Source organism: Doryrhamphus excisus, linkage group LG11 (genome assembly GCF_037039965.1).
Source record: "Doryrhamphus excisus strain RoL-2023G ecotype Guam linkage group LG11, RoL_Dexc_Guam_v1.1, whole genome shotgun sequence".
Classification (NCBI taxonomy): Eukaryota; Metazoa; Chordata; class Actinopteri; order Syngnathiformes; family Syngnathidae; genus Doryrhamphus; species Doryrhamphus excisus.
In genome coordinates, this window is record NC_136367.1 from 9,476,658 (window position 1) to 9,493,488 (window position 16,831).

A 16,831-nucleotide genomic window follows, 5' to 3' on the forward strand; every position below is an offset into this window, starting at 1 on the left:
GTTCAGGTTCAACCAGTGGACAATTTACAATCCATGAGTTTACTTGCCCACGAGAACGGTGGATTGTATTTGTCAATCACTGAATAAAAGTGAAACCACGGGCCAAAGTTAAGATCCCAGTTTCTGTTTAGGATGGTAACTATTTTCCTTATTTGTCCAACCAGTAAATTAACATTGTACATATTGTAAACATGTACATATTGTGAATATGTAAATATTGTAATCTCTGCTTATATTTTAAATAGTATACATATTGTAAGTATGTATATATGTAAATAGTACCTGATGAAATGATCCCAGTGCTGCCTCACTCACCTGTCCTCGTCTTGATAGTTACCACCTGTCTGCCTTAAAGTTAAATACTAAAGGGATTCAAACCTTTTTGAACACAAAGTTGATATTTTTCTAACCAAATTGTATTAGTCAATCACTGGCGCAAAATTCAACCACTGCCCAAAATTAAGAATCAAAGGGATTAAAACTACGGACTTTTCTGAACACATAGTTGGTATTTTTCTAACCAGTGGACAATTTACAATGGCAACAATTACAAGGCAATGTAAATACTGTGAATATGTAAATACTGTGAATGTATATTGTGACTAACCTCTGCTCTTGTCTTTCTAGTTGCCGCCTGTCTTCAGTTCCACACACATCATCTTTATATTAAACATAGTAGCAGTAGAAGTACCTGCGTATATTAGTTAACATAGTAGCAGTAGAAGTACCAGCGTATATTAGTTAACATAGTAGCAGTAGAATAGCATAGAAGTAAAACTAATCCCATAAGTGCATCATACCAACTATTATAATAGCAATGTAGTGGTTTGCATGCATGTGAGTTTTCATCAACAGGACAAGACCCCTCTGACGGTGTGAGTGTCCTCTGACAACTGCTGCATGTGGTAAGATATGGAGCTGTTTGCACTTTTCATATTGGTCAATTTCTGTTCATGTGTGAAACACTTGACTTTTTTGCCACTTGACATTATACTCGCATGTGATTTCTCCCCATACGTAAACCAGGCTCCAGACCACAAGTTAAACTTTGCTTAGTAAATAAAATACATCTTGAAATGTTGCCAGTCACATAAAAACACTTTCTTTTTGACCAAGTAGCTTTAATTAGCTGGAAGTTGGAAACACCTCCACTATGCTAAATGGGACACAGAATCTTACATGAGTTTATGTTCTGCAGGGGAAAAATGTTAACCTGTTAACCAAAATGTGTGGGGGCCTTGTGCTTGTGCTACTAAAATTATACATAGAATGCCATGGTACTTGTAGTACAAAAAAACTTCCTCATTCTGTCTTCTTTGACCTTTTTGACCTGCTCATAGCAAGTTTACTAACGTATTTGCTTTCACGCTTTGTCTGACCTGTAGTGAATGCTTCCTGCTTCCAGAGGAGCTCCCACCGTTGCACCTTGACATCCACCCATAGCTGACTGGATAGGATACTGGTGATTCTGGGAACTGGTCATCGTGGGACTGCAACTGCTGATCCTTTCCTCCACCCATTCTTAACCCTCTGTCCTTTCTTCACCACTGTCTACCTACCATCTCTCCGTCATCCCTCTCAACCCAACCGGTCGAGACAGAAGGCCGCCCCATAGAGCCTGGGTTCTGTCCAAGGTTTCTCAAAGAGTTTTTCCTTGCCTCCGTTGCCAAGTGCTTGCTCGTGTGGGGTTCAGTTGGTTCCCTTTCTAGATAACTTCCATATGATGATTAGAATTGGCACTATATAAAATAAATTGGCTTGACATAACTGCTTTTGTCATTTCTGCATGTTTAGTACATAACCCCACACGTGTTCATTCATAGTTTAGACAATCTACAATGTCAACTCGGTCTCTGCTGCTATCCTGTCAAACACTCTACCCACTTTGACCCTGGGTGGACCACAGAGATGCTTCTCAGACCAAGGACCCAACCAGCAATCGTGATCGAGTCCACCAGCATGGCACACAGGCTGCCCACTGATAAATTAGTGAAAATAGAAATGATACAAAATGCAATAATTTGTATATTCCAAAGCTTTCTGGCTACTTCGATATGTGTCACCTCCCCAAATAAAAGTAAGTAACCATAAGATAAATTATAGGTTCACACTTGCTCCAACCCACTAACTACTGTTGCCTTGAGGAAAAACACCTTATTGCCACTTTAATCCCCACTAATTTAATAAATAGGTGGAAAGATGGTCCATCAACAGTCTTCACCAGGCTGTCAGTCAGTGACCTTGTGACCGTTATGTCCATCTGATCAATCTCCTGCCAGAAAAAGACTAATTGTTAGGCTAGTTCAGGGGTGGGCAAACTACGGCCCGGGGGCCACATCCGGCCCGCCCGTTCTTTCCAAAGTATTTCATTTAAACTTAATGGGGTGACAGGGCCTTCTCCATTGCTGCCCCCACCCTACTGGAACTCTTTGCCCCATTCGCTGCGTGTTTGCCCTGACCTTCCCAGTTTCAAAAAACAACTAAAAACCCACCTCTTTAAATCTGTTTTTAATGTCTAACTTTTTATACTGGCGGCACGGGGTCGTGTGGTTAGCGCGCAGACCTCACAGCTAGGAGACCAGGGTTCAATTCCACCCTCGGCCATCTCTGTGTGGAGTTTGCATGTTCTCCCTGTGCATGCGTGGCTTTTCTCCGGGTACTCCGGTTTCCTCCCACATTCCAAAAACATGCTAGGTTAATTGGAGACTCCAAATTGTCCATGAATGTATGAATGTGAGTATGAATGTGAGTGTGAATGGTTGTTTGTCTATATGTGCCCTGTGATTGGCTGGCGACCAGTCCAGGGTGTACCCCGTCTCTCGCCCGAAGACAGCTGGGATAGGCTCCAGCACCCCCCGCGACCCTCGTGAGGAAAAGCGGTAGAAAATGAATGAATGAATGAACTTTTATACTTTATACTTTTATACCCCGCTTTTACCCATTTTTTAACTGCGTATAAACGAATGAATGTTGTATTTTAATGTATCTTTTACTCCGTTTACTTGCTTTTATTCAAGTCCATTTTTCTGTAAAGCGTCTGAGTATTTTGAAAAGCGCTATACAAATAAAGTGTATTATTATTATTAATAATATGCAACCTGGGATCATGACTTGAGCCAACTTTTTGATGGTTTAAGTAGCTGTTTGATAAATTTTGTTATTTGATGTGGTCTGTTTACAAAAAGCTCCTTGAAAAGGGGACATATAGCAGATTGCATGACACTTTTATAGATACAATAATTCCAGGTGGACTGTTACGTGTAAAATGTATAGTATGCCCCCCCGTCAATTTTGTTAAATCAATGCGGCCCGCGAGTCAAAAAGTTTGCCCACCCCTGGGCTAGTTGTTGCCAATAGGTGGTGCTGCGCCAAAATCAGGAAGTGACCTATGTGGATCGTCGAGGTGGGGCCATGATCACATGTACCAAGTATGATGAAGATCTGACCACGTGAAGCCAACTTATTAACGTTTTGTCTGCTCAGCATGCAAGGCGACCCGCCATGCCCACATTTCATGGAGCAACCAAAAATTATTCTCAATTGAACATACCGCACCCCATGCCACTAGGGGGTGCGCGGGAGTTGACGGACACGCGAGTCAACGGGCGCTCGGACGGAGCACTCGGCATCGGCGTGTCTGGTAGAAAAAAAACAGAGGCGCTCGGAGCGGAATTCACCATGCACCATATTTATCCAGAAGGGGGTGATGTGGAGCGCTCCAGCCGCTTCCTGAGACTTTGTTGTGGGTCCTATAATGATTAATGTCTTTACCGGAAACATCCCTTTCCAGCAAATGGGCATATTCAGGTTCTCTCAGTGTTTTTTAACACCCACGAGTACTTCATGGATGAAGTTCATATGCAAAGTGAGATGTCTGAGCAATGTATTTGTTGGTGTGTTTTGTTTTGTAAAGTCTACTTAAACCTTATTACGTGTGTCAAAATGAATAAACACTGGCTTTGTCAAATTAACCAACATGTTGTGAAATACCAGATGATGGATGAAAGCTAAAAAGATTTAAACAAAGTCGCGTACGAACAAAACAAAACATGTTTAATTACGTAACATACAAAAATTCAACAATCCAAAGCACGCAACATAACAATTTATTAATAATACAGACAAAAACCGTTCACACTCACATTCATACCTATGGACAATTTGGAGTCGCCAATTAACCTAACATGTTTGTGGAAGGGGGGATGTTTATTTGCGTTTTTGTCTTTTTTCTGGACGTTTATCCTGTCTTCAGGTTGGTCTTTCATCGTCGGTTTGTCACGGGTGTCTGTTTAGAAGAAATAACACAAGTGACATCTAGCGGTGAAACACTATAACATCCACTGCATTAACAACTACAATATATCATCAGAATCATACATAATGTTACGCATAAACATGACAATATTGCAACATCAACACAATATATAACTTGTCATCAATGAAATATGAAATATCTCACCATTTAGGTTCAATCGCTGTTGCCCCTCTGCCGCGTCAATTCGTTGTTTAGCCTCTGCCAAGGCTTCCTCAAGTTGGCTGATGGTGGTTAGATTTTTTTCCAACTGTTCCGCAATCAGCCGTTTGCTTCTGACACGTCTGGCAGCGAAACCCATGAAGGTCTCGGCCAGCACGTAGCTTTGGGAATATATGTCTTCCCGGGACACGCAAGGGTCCTGGCACGAGTACTGTCAAAACAGACAGATAACAACACATTATTCACAGTAATTGAGGGTAACCCATGGCAACATGCAACACAATGTTTTATATGACAAAATGAAGTGTACACGGACATCGAAATGCACAATATCAAATATTATTCTGTTGAAATGTAGAACTATAGAAAGAATAAAATATTTTTTCAGAATATTTTCAGAATAATAATGATATGAACGAATAAAATCATCCAAATACTTACACACAACAATTGGCATTTGGTGCGCAAAGCTTGCACCTCCGGGTTGGTGGCTGTGGGCGATTTCGCCAGAGAAGAGCTGGCCATTCTAGACACAAAAAGAGATAATAAACTTAACAGACTTAAACATGAATTGCATTCAATGGTCAAAATAAGGGCAAATAATAAGAAAGCACTTACCTTTCAGCTGTGTTAACCGTGAGGCGACAGAGGTGGAAATAAAAAATGACCAAATGGCCTCTTATTTATAATATTCTACGACCATGTCATGGGCGTGACATTGTTGGACACCAGACAGTTAGGCGACATTCTTCGCCGCTCCAGATGTGGACATGGCACGGCGCCAAACTTTTTTTTTTAATTCTGGCTTTGGTTTGAACTGTCAAACAGTGCATCCGTGACCCTTTGACGACCTGTTGGAATTTCCAAATGAAACACCTGTGCAGGATGTCGGTTGCATCAATGACATCGGACAGTTTAAAAATGGCCATTTGGTCATTGTCCAGACAGTTACATCGATATTACTGCAGCGAAGTAAGTAGTTGATTCTTTTCCTTTCTAATTAATTTGTCTCAAATTGAAGTGCATTTTACACGTGTGCAGCTAATATTTGTGCAAATGTGGGTATATTACATGTGATGCATTTCTTTTTCGGTATAGAATGGCACGTCTCTCGTCTCCAGCGAAGTTGATCATCATCGACGACCCCGAGGTGGCCGAAATCAGGAGCCAATGCCAGCTCTTGAGTGTAAGTCATTTGTATTGTTTCTATGGTAAAAGCAATCGTAAATGTTTGTGTTGTATTGACTGATAACATTATAAAAATAAGTAACAATGTCATTTATATTGTTATTATAAGATCCAAATACGATGTCACTTGAACAAAGTGATCATTTACCATATTTGCCTATGTGTATAAGTTCTACAATGTATGAATCCTACAAAGATGTTATAAAAATGTTGTTACATTCACCAATTGCAAACAGTCCACTGTTACAGAGTTAAGTATCATGATCATGTGTTAATGTTTAAGTAAAGCTTGCAATTAGCTATTTAACACTGTCGTTAACGATAGCGTATATCTTTACACAGTATTGCACATAATGTACTTTTTATTGTATTTGTGCAGTATATATGCAGAGACCACACTCTGCCCCGGGCGGAAGTACATTGGCAGAGCACCGAAGTGAGCCATAGTATTATGGCCTACGTGACGAAAGCGATGGAGGAGAGGAAGAAGAAAGAGGTGGAAGGCAGGCGCCAAAGAGCCGAAATTTCAAAATTGAAGTTTCGTCTCGAACAAGCTCTGCAACGAGCTGAGGTGGCCGAGGCTATCTGTCTTTTTCTTGGAGATGGTGAGAAAGTTCATGCATAAATGTAATGTATGTCATTTCTGATCTATTAATGCGGTTCTGTGTGTATCACTAAAGTTGTTTTGTTTACAATATACAGAAAAAAGAGAATGCGGCACGCAATGTGACCCGGACGACACCAGCGTTTCCCCCCAAACATAACCCCCCCATCAATTAATTTCAAATTGTTAATGTTCATATGTTTGTGTATTTTTGTAAATTGTTTTGTTGTTGTTTGTGTGTAAATTCGTTGACATTATTTTAATAAATTGTATATTACACCATTTCTGTTATTTTTATAATTAATGTGATATTTTTTACTCCTGAACTGCACATCAATTCCACCTTGAAAGAGCGACAGTTCCATAGAAAAAAACACATATATATATATATTGCACAGTAACCATGTGTAATGATGTTTAAACATCACAATCTCAGCAAGTTGTAAATGAAAATGAAGTGAAAATCACATTGATTGTTACTGTACTGTCCACAAAGTCAAATTCACCACCACAGAGTCATTCAGAAAATGGCAATCACAGCCAGGTCCATGCCCAAATATAGGAAATAAACACAGAGCTGGCGAATAGATTCAGGATGGTCGGTTTAGTTTTGATCTTTTCCATTTTCGCAACGACACTTGGGAACCAATCCGCCCTGCTCGATTCCTTCGATTTGGAACCTTTCCAAGCCGCCTGGCCAGCCGCGACAGCGTCCTTCCTCTTTCTTTCCGAACCCACAAAACAGTAAACATTGATGTATTGTTCGTATGCATTGCTCGGTGAGCGATGAATGGCAGTAATTCTCTTTTTGATGAACGAAAATAGGTATTCGAAATCACCGGGGTCGGCCATTGTCTGATTGTTGTGTTGGAATGCGAAGCACGCAGAGCTACGTGAAGTATCGCGTGGACTGGTAGGCTGTCGCGCTCGCATACGACGACAGGGGACCAGTCTATTCGCGCTAAAATTTGACTGCGTCCCATGGTTCGAACATACAGACATCGACATTTTCTGGTTTTCAAAAAAGCGTACGTTGATGTCTTAACCCCCCCCCCCCCGTACGGTTTGTACGCTCGTGAAAATGTTGAAAATTATGGATGGCCCCTTAGATGCCAGGAAAGAAGGGTTTCCGTATGCGACACACACCCAGGGCTGCCCAAGCTGTTGACTGTGCCGTTGCACCAAAAGGTAGGGAAGAAGTATCTTCACTGTCACCAGTGGAGGTACCAACAGGTGGGTTACAAAAGGTGGTCAAAGGGTCATTTCATCAAGGCAATACAAGGTTAAGTATGCAGGAACACAGTGTATGGCGATTGCCTTATGTGCCACTGCTTTACACAGTATTAAAAATGTCTTGTTGTGGGATACTGCTGATCTTGACATGGCTGTTGTTGAAGGCGATCAGTTGTATACTACTCTAAGGGAATGTCACGTAATTTGTGACCCATCCCACCTTTTGTCAGGCACAGAATTGCCCAAACAGGAGGTGATTGCTGGACACAAATTAGAGTTTTGTATGAAGGATGATTATGCTTCAGGTGATGTCAATGTAGTTTCTGGCTATTATATTGAAAACGGGATTCATGTCACTTTGCATGATGCTTTGCAAACAATGTTTGGCAAGTACAGCACATGCATACTTACAGTTTGCCAAAGTAGTTGTGCCATCATTTGTGATGCTGGTCAGTATTGTCTGGTGGATTCACACTCACACAGCTGTAATGGCATGGTTTGCAGTGATGGAACCAGTGTTGTTCTTTGTTTTGGTGGTCTTGATGCCCTTGCTAGCAATTTGGCTGCAGGGTTTGGTGGAGCAGAGAAACTTTTTGAGATAGCTGGTGTTGTTGTGACTGTTGTGGCTGATAGAAAACGTCACTTGGAGATGTCTGATGTTGTTTCCAAAATGTTCAAAATGGCTGACATTTCAAGTACAAGTGCGACTGATGTTGAAGTAGTCAGTGTCGTAACCACACAGCATGACTTTAGTCCAATGCCTCGAACAGACTCTCAGGTTGTGTGCCAACTTTTGAACATTGATTGTGAGGTCAACATTGTGCCTGTCATTTTGCGTGTTGGACCCTTGGGAACGCCATGTAAAAAGGAGAGTATTGTTGCTGATGGCAACTGTTTTTTCCGTGCCATATCCCAAGCAGTGAGTGGCACACAGAAAAATCACAGGAAAATTAGACTCCATGTGGTTAAACATATGGGAAAGCACTCTGAAGATTATGAGAAAGTTCTCAGGATTGAATACGGTTGTTTGACGGAGTATATAAGGCTTTCTAAAATGAAATATGTTAATCATTGGGCAACAGAGGTGGAGATACAGGCTACAGCAGATAGTTTGGGAATTAATGTTTTTACTTCTTACAATGGTCGTTGGTTGAAATATTGTTCCAAGTCAGAATCCAGTAGTGGGATTTATTTGGAAAAAAGTGGTGGTTATCACTATGAGTGTGTGACGTGTCAATGAGGGCCTATTAGGAAGTTGTTTTGGGATTTGTCGGAGTGGTACACCTGATAGCAGTCAGCATGGTACCAGGTCGCATAAGCATTTGGCCAATCAAGGAATTCGCCCAGATACTGGGTCAAATGATGTGAATAGGGTTGTTGAAACAAGCAAAGAAAAACATTTGTCCTTGCTTGCAAGCCCGTCCAAATATTTAAAAAAGAAAATGGCCGTGAACAAAAGATCAAAATATATAGTTGATATGTTGGAAAGGGAGAAAAAAATAACAATGAGTGTGAAGAAATACAAATACAAACAAATATCTTTAGGCAGAGAGTAAAGAGAATGAGTGTTGTAAAATATAGAGATGATGTCACGGTGCGGCTTGAGAGCTTTAAAGTTCGAACCCAGGATGCAGAGAGCAGGACCAATTGCAGGTAAATTATATTTATTTAATGCAATAATTGCAGCAAAAGGAAAAAGCAACTCAACTGGCTGACGGACAAATGATAATGATCCCACACAGGGAGACGCACACACCTGAACTAAATAGAAGGACAAATTAGGGACAGGTTTGGATAACCATGGCAACCAAGGCAGACAAGGCAACAGAGGAAGTCCAACACAAAAAACAAACAAACTGTCATGCACAAACCCGCACAGGGCGTGACAGATGTAGTGCATCAAAGCAGAGTTAAAACATTTAGCATCACAAAGTATAAAAGTGACAGTTTGCATCGGACCAGAGTCAAGACATGCAGCGTCAATAAGTATAAAAGTGACAGCTTGCACCGAGAAAGAGTGAAGACGCGGAGTGTCAGAAAATATAGCAATGATGGAAGGCACAGAAAATGAGTAAAACAATCCAGCATAACCAAATACAAAATAGATACAAGGCACATGGCCATTGTGTGTCAAGTGTCAAGAAATATCACAGTAATTTAGAACACAAAATGCGTGTCATTGCAGATGTCAAGGCACGAAGGCATGCTGCAATGTTGCGAGAGGAGGAATTTAATGTTGTTGTTGAGCAGTTTTTAGAGAAAGTGAAGAATGGGCCCCAATTTGTCTTCTGTGTGTGCCATAGGTTGATGTTTAAACATCAGGTCCTGCAGTGTCACAGAGAGCATTACAGCAAAAGTAGTGCAAGTGCTTCTCTTGTGAACACGTGCGTTAATGAGGAGTATTTGCACCAATGTAATGCAGAGTGCACGGTACCATGTGTCTTGGTGGAGTCTGGTAGAGGGCAGCTGTGGATTTGCTACACTTGCCATTTTAAGGTTAGCAAAGGGGAAATCCCACCTGAATGTGTGGTGAATAATTTGAGAGTGGACCCAATTCCTCCTGAACTGGATTGCTTAAACAGCTTAGAGCAACACTTAATTGCCTTAAATATCCCCTTTATGAAAATGCTGGCATTGCCTAAAGGGGGGCAAAATGGTGTCCATGGGCCTGTGACTTGTGTTCCGGCCAATGTTGTTGAAACGACAAATTTGTTGCCACGGTCCAATATGGAAGGCTCTATGCTCCGTATCAAGCTCAAAAGGAAGCTGACTTACAAAGGACACTATGAGTACCATTTTGTGGACAGCCTGCATATTCGAAAAGCCTTGAGGTATCTGAAAGAGTCAAATGTGCACTATGAAGATATTGAGTACAACAAGGAGTGGGTCAATGACTTTTGTAGGGAACCTGATGCCTCTCAGGTGGAGGACAGTGTTCCTGCTGTAGATGTCACACCACCTCTAGATGCAGAAGATGAACTTCTCCATGTTGGACAGCAACACTGCATGTTTCAGGACACTTGTTTGATGCCAGTTGACATTGGTCAGGAAGCGCTGGAACAGTATTATGACAACATATTGAATGTGGCTCCAGCAGAAGGAAACAATCCTGTGAGGTTGCTTTCTGACCATTCTAATGAAGCTAGATGTTTCCCTGTGTTGTTTCCACGCGGCCGTTTCACGTTTCATGATACACTGCAATATAGACTGACGGTGTCGATATTTCAGTAATCGCATCATGCACGCTGATAAGAGGTTTGGGCAGAATGTGGAATACATATTCTATGCTCAGTATTTGTGTGGACTTGTGCAGGTGGTGTCGAGCATTTCCATCACTTTACGCAAAGGAATTGCTGGTTTGGTGGCAAAAATGGCCAAGGATTTGTTGACCAACGATGAGTCGTTAAAAACATTGTTGGAATGTGACCAGGGCTATCGTTTTCTGAAGCCCATCAGAGGCACTCCAGTACGCAGCGCAATATTTTGGCTTGTGTGCGTCAACTTGGTGTTCCCACGTGGTTTTGCTTTTTTTCATCTGCAGATTCACGGTGGAAAAACTTGTTGGACTGCATTTTGAGACAAGAGGGAAGAACGCAAACAGCTGCAGAGTTGGAGTGGGCTGATAGGTGTGATTTGACTGCTGCACGGATGTTTGATTTCCGGTGGCATGTTTTTTTGAGAGAGGTGATCATGTCTTCGAGCCAACCGAAAGTTGTGGACTATTTTTACCGGGTCGAGTTTCAGCAGCGTGGTTCTCCACATGTCCATTGTTTGTTCTGGGTAGAGAATGCCCCGCGAATTGATGTCAACACTGATGAGGAAGTTACTGACTTTATTGATAGCTACGTCACCTGTGAATTGCAGACACAGGATGAAGTATTGTCAGAGACTGTGTCTTCTGTGCAGCAGCATTCAAAGCAACATTCCAAAATGTGTAAAAAGAAAAACACCACGTGTTGTTTTGGTTTTCCTAAACCTGTGTCTGGCCAAACATTTATTAGCCGTCAGTTTGAGGAACAGGGAGACAAAACGTGCAGTTGCCAGGTCAGCCAAACTGGCATTAAAACATGCACATGTCCGAAAGTCTCCAAAAATTCTGTAGACATGAAAGCAGAAGAGGCATCCAAAATCATAAAATCCATGAAAACAGCCCTAGCTGATGAGAACCACACTTATCAAAGTGTGGAACATTTGTTCCATAGTCTGGGCATAACCCAAGAAACTTTTGAGACCGCACACCACCGCTTGGGTCGGCGTACAGAGGTCATAATAAGGCGCCAAATAAACGAGATTTGGATCAATCCATACAGCAAACCTCGGCTGAAATGCTGGAATACAAACATGGACATCCAGTATGTAGTGGATGCATATGCCTGCATAGTTTACATAATTTCGTACATTTCCAAAGCTGAAGGGGAGATTGGATGGCTGCTGAGTAATGCCCAGAAAGAAGCATCCAAACAGGCAAACGTCAGTGCCAAAGATGCTTTAAAAAGTCTTGGCAGTGTGTACCTGCACAATAGAGACGTGTGTGCACAAGAGGCCGTTTACCGGCTGACGAATATGCACCTTAAGGAATGCTCACGTAAAGTTGTTTTTGTTCCAACAGGGGACAATGTGGTCAAAATGAGTTAACCTGTCAGTGTCTTGTGACAAAAAGCGGCATCAGCAGAACTAACAACAGAAGACATGTGGATGACCAGCATTGTTGATCGCTATAAAAATTTACCAAATAACACATTTAATGTCATGTGCTTGGCACAATTTGCATCTGAATACCGTCTCGTCAGCAAAAACGAAAGGTCAACATCCAAAATTGAACTAAAAAACAATTACAGACATGTGACCAAACGTACATGGACCAAACTTGCCGTAGTGCCAAACAAAAAACCCACAGTTGTACTATTGCAGCCTTTTGCAGTTGTATCTGCCATACCGGGTGGATTTGCAGTTAAGACCTGCCAACTGCCCAACCTTTGAAGAGTTCTATAACAACGGTGCAATCAGATTAAATGACGGGTCGATGCATTCTGTCCAATCCATTGCGAATGCAAATCAACAACACTTTGACAATGACGGGGATGAACTGGACAGCATCCAAAGATCTATTGATCACAGGGGTGTTGCTGAGGATGCGTGGTGTCTGTTGTGTCCTGAACAAGAGTTGGAACAGTCACAGTGTGAAGAAGAACGTCAGAAACATCAGTTTGTAGAAGAAGAAGAGGCAGAAGTAATACCTGACTTGGCAAATGAAAATAGACCAGCTCTAAATATACAAAAACAAAACTCATTGAGTCGAAATGATGGTGGTGCCGGGACAGGAAAAAGCCACCTAATTAAAGCCATCCAATATGAGGCCAGGTTGTTGTCAACAATGTGTCGGCAACCCGACAATATTTCTGTATGTCTGACTGCTCCAACAGGGATTGCTGCTTACAACCTGAATACCACAACCATCCACAGCACCTTGAGCATTGGCAAGGATACCCGTTTGCCTTACACACCACTGGGTGAGGAAACGGTGAATTCCTTGCGTGCCAAGTTCGCGGACCTCAAAATTTTGATAATCGATGAAATATCAATGGTTGATCACAAGTTGTTGACGTACATTCATGGTAGGTAGCGACAAATTAAACAAACTGGGGACTATGCTGCTTTCGGCAACGTCAGCATCATCGCAGTAGGTGATTTCTACCAGTTGCCGCCAGTCAAGGGAAAGCCTCTCTGTTGAAGATGCAACTTTTAACTTGTGGACCAGTCTCTTTCGTATGGTCGAACTCATAACGATTGTGCATCAAAAAGATAATGTATTTGCAGCGTTGCTAAATAGACTCCAGAAACATCCAAAAGTCGCGGCATTGTTGGAAACGGATGTCACACTTCTAAAACAGTGGGAAACAGGTGAAGTCAGCACCGCATTACACATTTTCCCAACCAATCGGCAAGTCAATGAATACAACTTAAACCTGCTTTTCAAAATATGCCCGCAGTACACAACAGTGAAAGCTCAGGATTACAGCCAGAACAAAAAATCTGGTAAATTAGAAGTTTACTCAACCACAAGAACGGTGGATTGTGTTCGTCAATCACTGACGAAAAATATGTTTTTTCAGACACTGTAATGAAGTCAATGAGGGCAATGTAAATATGTAAATAATGTGAATGTATATTGTGACTAACCTCTGCTCTTGTCTTTCGAGTTGCCGCCTGTCTTCAGTTCCACGCACATCATCTTTATATGTATTAAACATAGTAGCAGTAGAAGTACCTGCATATATTAGTTAACATAGTAGCAGTAGAAGTACATACATAGATTTAACATAGTAGCAGTAGAAGTACCTGCATAGATTTAACATAGTAGCAGTAGAATAGCATAGAAGTAAAACTAATCCCATAAGTGCATCATACCAACTATTATAATAGCAATGTAGTGGTTTGCATGCATGTGAGTTTTCATCAACAGGACAAGACCCCTCTGATGGTGTGAGTGTCCTCTGACAACTGCTGCATGTGGTAAGATATGGAGCTGTTTGCACTTTTCATATTGGTCAATTTCTGTTCATGTGTGAAACACTTGACTTTTCGCCACTTGACATTATATATGATTTCTCCCGATACGTAAATCGGGCTCCATAAAAACACTTTCTTTTTGACCAAGTAGCTTTAATTAGCTGGAAGTTGGAAACACCTCCACTATGCTAAATGGAACACAGAATCTTACATGAGTTTATGTTCTGCAGGGGAAAAATGTTTACCTGTTAACCAAAATGTGTGGGGGCCTTGTGCTTGTGCTACTAAAATTATACATAGAATGCTTGGTACATGGTACTTGTAGTACAAAAAAACTTCCTCATTCTGTCTTCTTTGACCTTTTTATATGATCTGCTCATAGCAAGTTAACTAACGTATTTGCTTTCACGCTTTGTCTGACCTGTAGTGAATGCTTGCTGCTTCCAGAGGAGCTCCCACCGTTGCACCTTGACATCCACCCATTGCTGACTGGATAGGATACCGTTCGAGCCCTAATTGCGATTACAATAGGGCTTTTTCACTGTCAGTGCTCAAGCCCTAATAAAAAGTATACTACCTTAATAAAACCTCTGAAAATCATTTAATCACTTACATTAAAAAAATGCTAAAAAGTCTAGCGCTTAAGCTTGGTGACGTAGACCGTCATGACGTGCCCCCATCGCGGCCAAAGGGGTGTAACATGTAACATGACGTGATGTCGATATTCTCCGATGGGAAGCTCTTGTGGGAACAGCCGAGGTACTTCCGGAGCTCATTACAAATGTAATACAAGAGTATTCAACATTCGTTTTCTACCGCTCACCCTCACGAAGGTCGCGGGGGTGCTGGAGTCTACTTAGAAATAAATTTGCATGTTTTTGGAATGTGGGAGGAAACCGGAGTACCCGGAGAAAACCCACGCATGTACGGGGAGAACATGCAAACTCCACACAGAGATGGGCAACAGTATTCATTAAAATTATTTATTCATGGTTTAATATACAAAATATTAATTCGAATTATGAATTACTGCATGTTTTCCTGTAATTATATTTGGAGATATAATTAATGTCAACGTGCATTTTTGGCAGGCGAGTGATTAGCGTGCAGACCTCACAGCTAAAAGATGCCAGTTCAATTCCACACTCGGCCATCTCTGTGTGGAGTTTGCATGTTCTCTCCGTGCATGCGTGGGTTTTCTCCGGGTACTCCGGTTTCCTCCCACATTCCAAAAACATGCTAGGTTAATTGGCCACAGGTATGAATGTGAGTGTGAATGGTTGTTTGTCTATATGTGCCCTGGGATTGGCTGGCCACCAGTCCAGGGTGTACCCCGCATCACGCCTGAAGACAGCTGAGATAAGCTCCAACACCTCTCGCAACCCTTGTGAGGGTGAGCGGTAGAAAATGAATGCATGAATGAATGTGCATTATAATTCATTCTTTCGAACTGTGGATTTAAAACACAATCCAAAAACGATGTACATGAAATTAGACAGCACTTTAAAAACAAACCATTGTAACACTGTTTATGCTCCTTTTTAAGGTGGCGGCTCATGGCCTGGCAATGTAGGCGCTGCACATTGGAGGATACTTCAAAAGGGGAGCTTCTCAAGCATTACCAAGTCAAGCACAGTATTTATGGTTGTGGCTGTAAGTACCCTGTCTTCATTTAAGATGTCCTTGCTCCCTTAAAACATGGAACAGTGGTGAAGTGGTTGTCTTCCTTGCTATCCTCCAGGAGCTGAACCAAAACCAACTAATCAGCAATTAAAGAAGAGAGACAGCCCAGTCATTAAGGACTTGATGTGCAGAACTTTTGCACATAGAGGAACATACGACATACCAATGAGCATCAGTGACATGAAGCACAGGTGGCCTACCTTGTTTAATGTCTCACAGGTGAGTATTTGGATCTTTTGTGTTAAACACATTGACTGTAAACAACTACTGTATGTTTCACAGTTATACTTAAGTATGCACTGCACTTTTGTTGTCACTGGTTCTTTTGTCTCTTCTTTCATATCTCTCTTTCAGGTTGGCGCAGAGTTTCTAATGCTCACAAAACGGAAGGGAGGCAAAAGGACATTGCAGTAATTGAACAGTTTTACTCATCTGTATCCCTAAGGAGAGGCTTACACAAGTGCAGCTTCATCTTGGAATGCCAAACAAGAAACTACCGCAGGAGGTTGAGACACGATGGAACAGCACATACTTAATGCTGCAACGATTGGTCGAATTAAGGGAGGCAGTTGGAGCAGCATCCGCAGGGCTCCAACACCACATACCACTCCTGACGTCTGATGAATTCACCATTGTTGGAGGGTGCCTTTCCCTGCTGTCTCCGTTTTATGATGCCACGGTTGAGCTGTCAGCAGAGAAACATGTGTGTGCCTCTAAAGTTGCCCCCCTCTTGAAAATGCTTGAGCAAACTCTTCAGGAGGAAGTGACAAAGCCGGCCTCAGTAGTTGCATGTGAAATGGGAGAGCAACTCATAAGGTTCCTCCGGGAGAAGCTCCACACTTTACAATCAATGAGCATCATGTCCCTAGCTACACTCCTGGACCCGCAATTTAGAGTAATAGGCTTCTTCAGCCCAAATAAGGCATCAGAAGCGATCAAGCGGCTGACCTCGGAGTGTGCCACGTTGATAAGGTCCAAACAGGACAGACAGGAAACTCCCCAAGCATCTACTTCTCATGATGACACCGGAGGTAATCTATTATTTTGAATGTTGAAATCAATCATTCCTTTCAGAACACTTATTCACATGATATGTGGTTTCTTCTAGGAAGCAAACTGAGGCTTCGTTTTGACACGAG

The 16,831-nt window shown here is 41.9% G+C and overlaps 2 long non-coding RNA genes and 1 pseudogene across 2 annotated transcripts; all 3 read left to right on the forward strand.

Moving 5' to 3' along the window:
* Positions 1–710: 710 nt before the first annotated feature.
* Positions 711–1,767, forward strand: LOC144901282 (uncharacterized). The gene is made up of 2 exons (XR_013629441.1): positions 711–905; positions 1,386–1,767. It is a non-coding gene; the product is annotated as an uncharacterized LOC144901282 (long non-coding RNA).
* Positions 1,768–3,558: 1,791 nt separating this feature from the next.
* On the forward strand, positions 3,559–13,621 carry LOC144901270 (uncharacterized; annotated as a pseudogene).
* A 1,800-nt stretch (positions 13,622–15,421) lies between these two features.
* On the forward strand, positions 15,422–16,569 carry LOC131119370 (uncharacterized). The gene is made up of 3 exons (XR_013629432.1): positions 15,422–15,662; positions 15,751–15,911; positions 16,047–16,569. It is a non-coding gene; the product is annotated as an uncharacterized LOC131119370 (long non-coding RNA).
* The last annotated feature ends 262 nt before the right edge of the window (positions 16,570–16,831 follow it).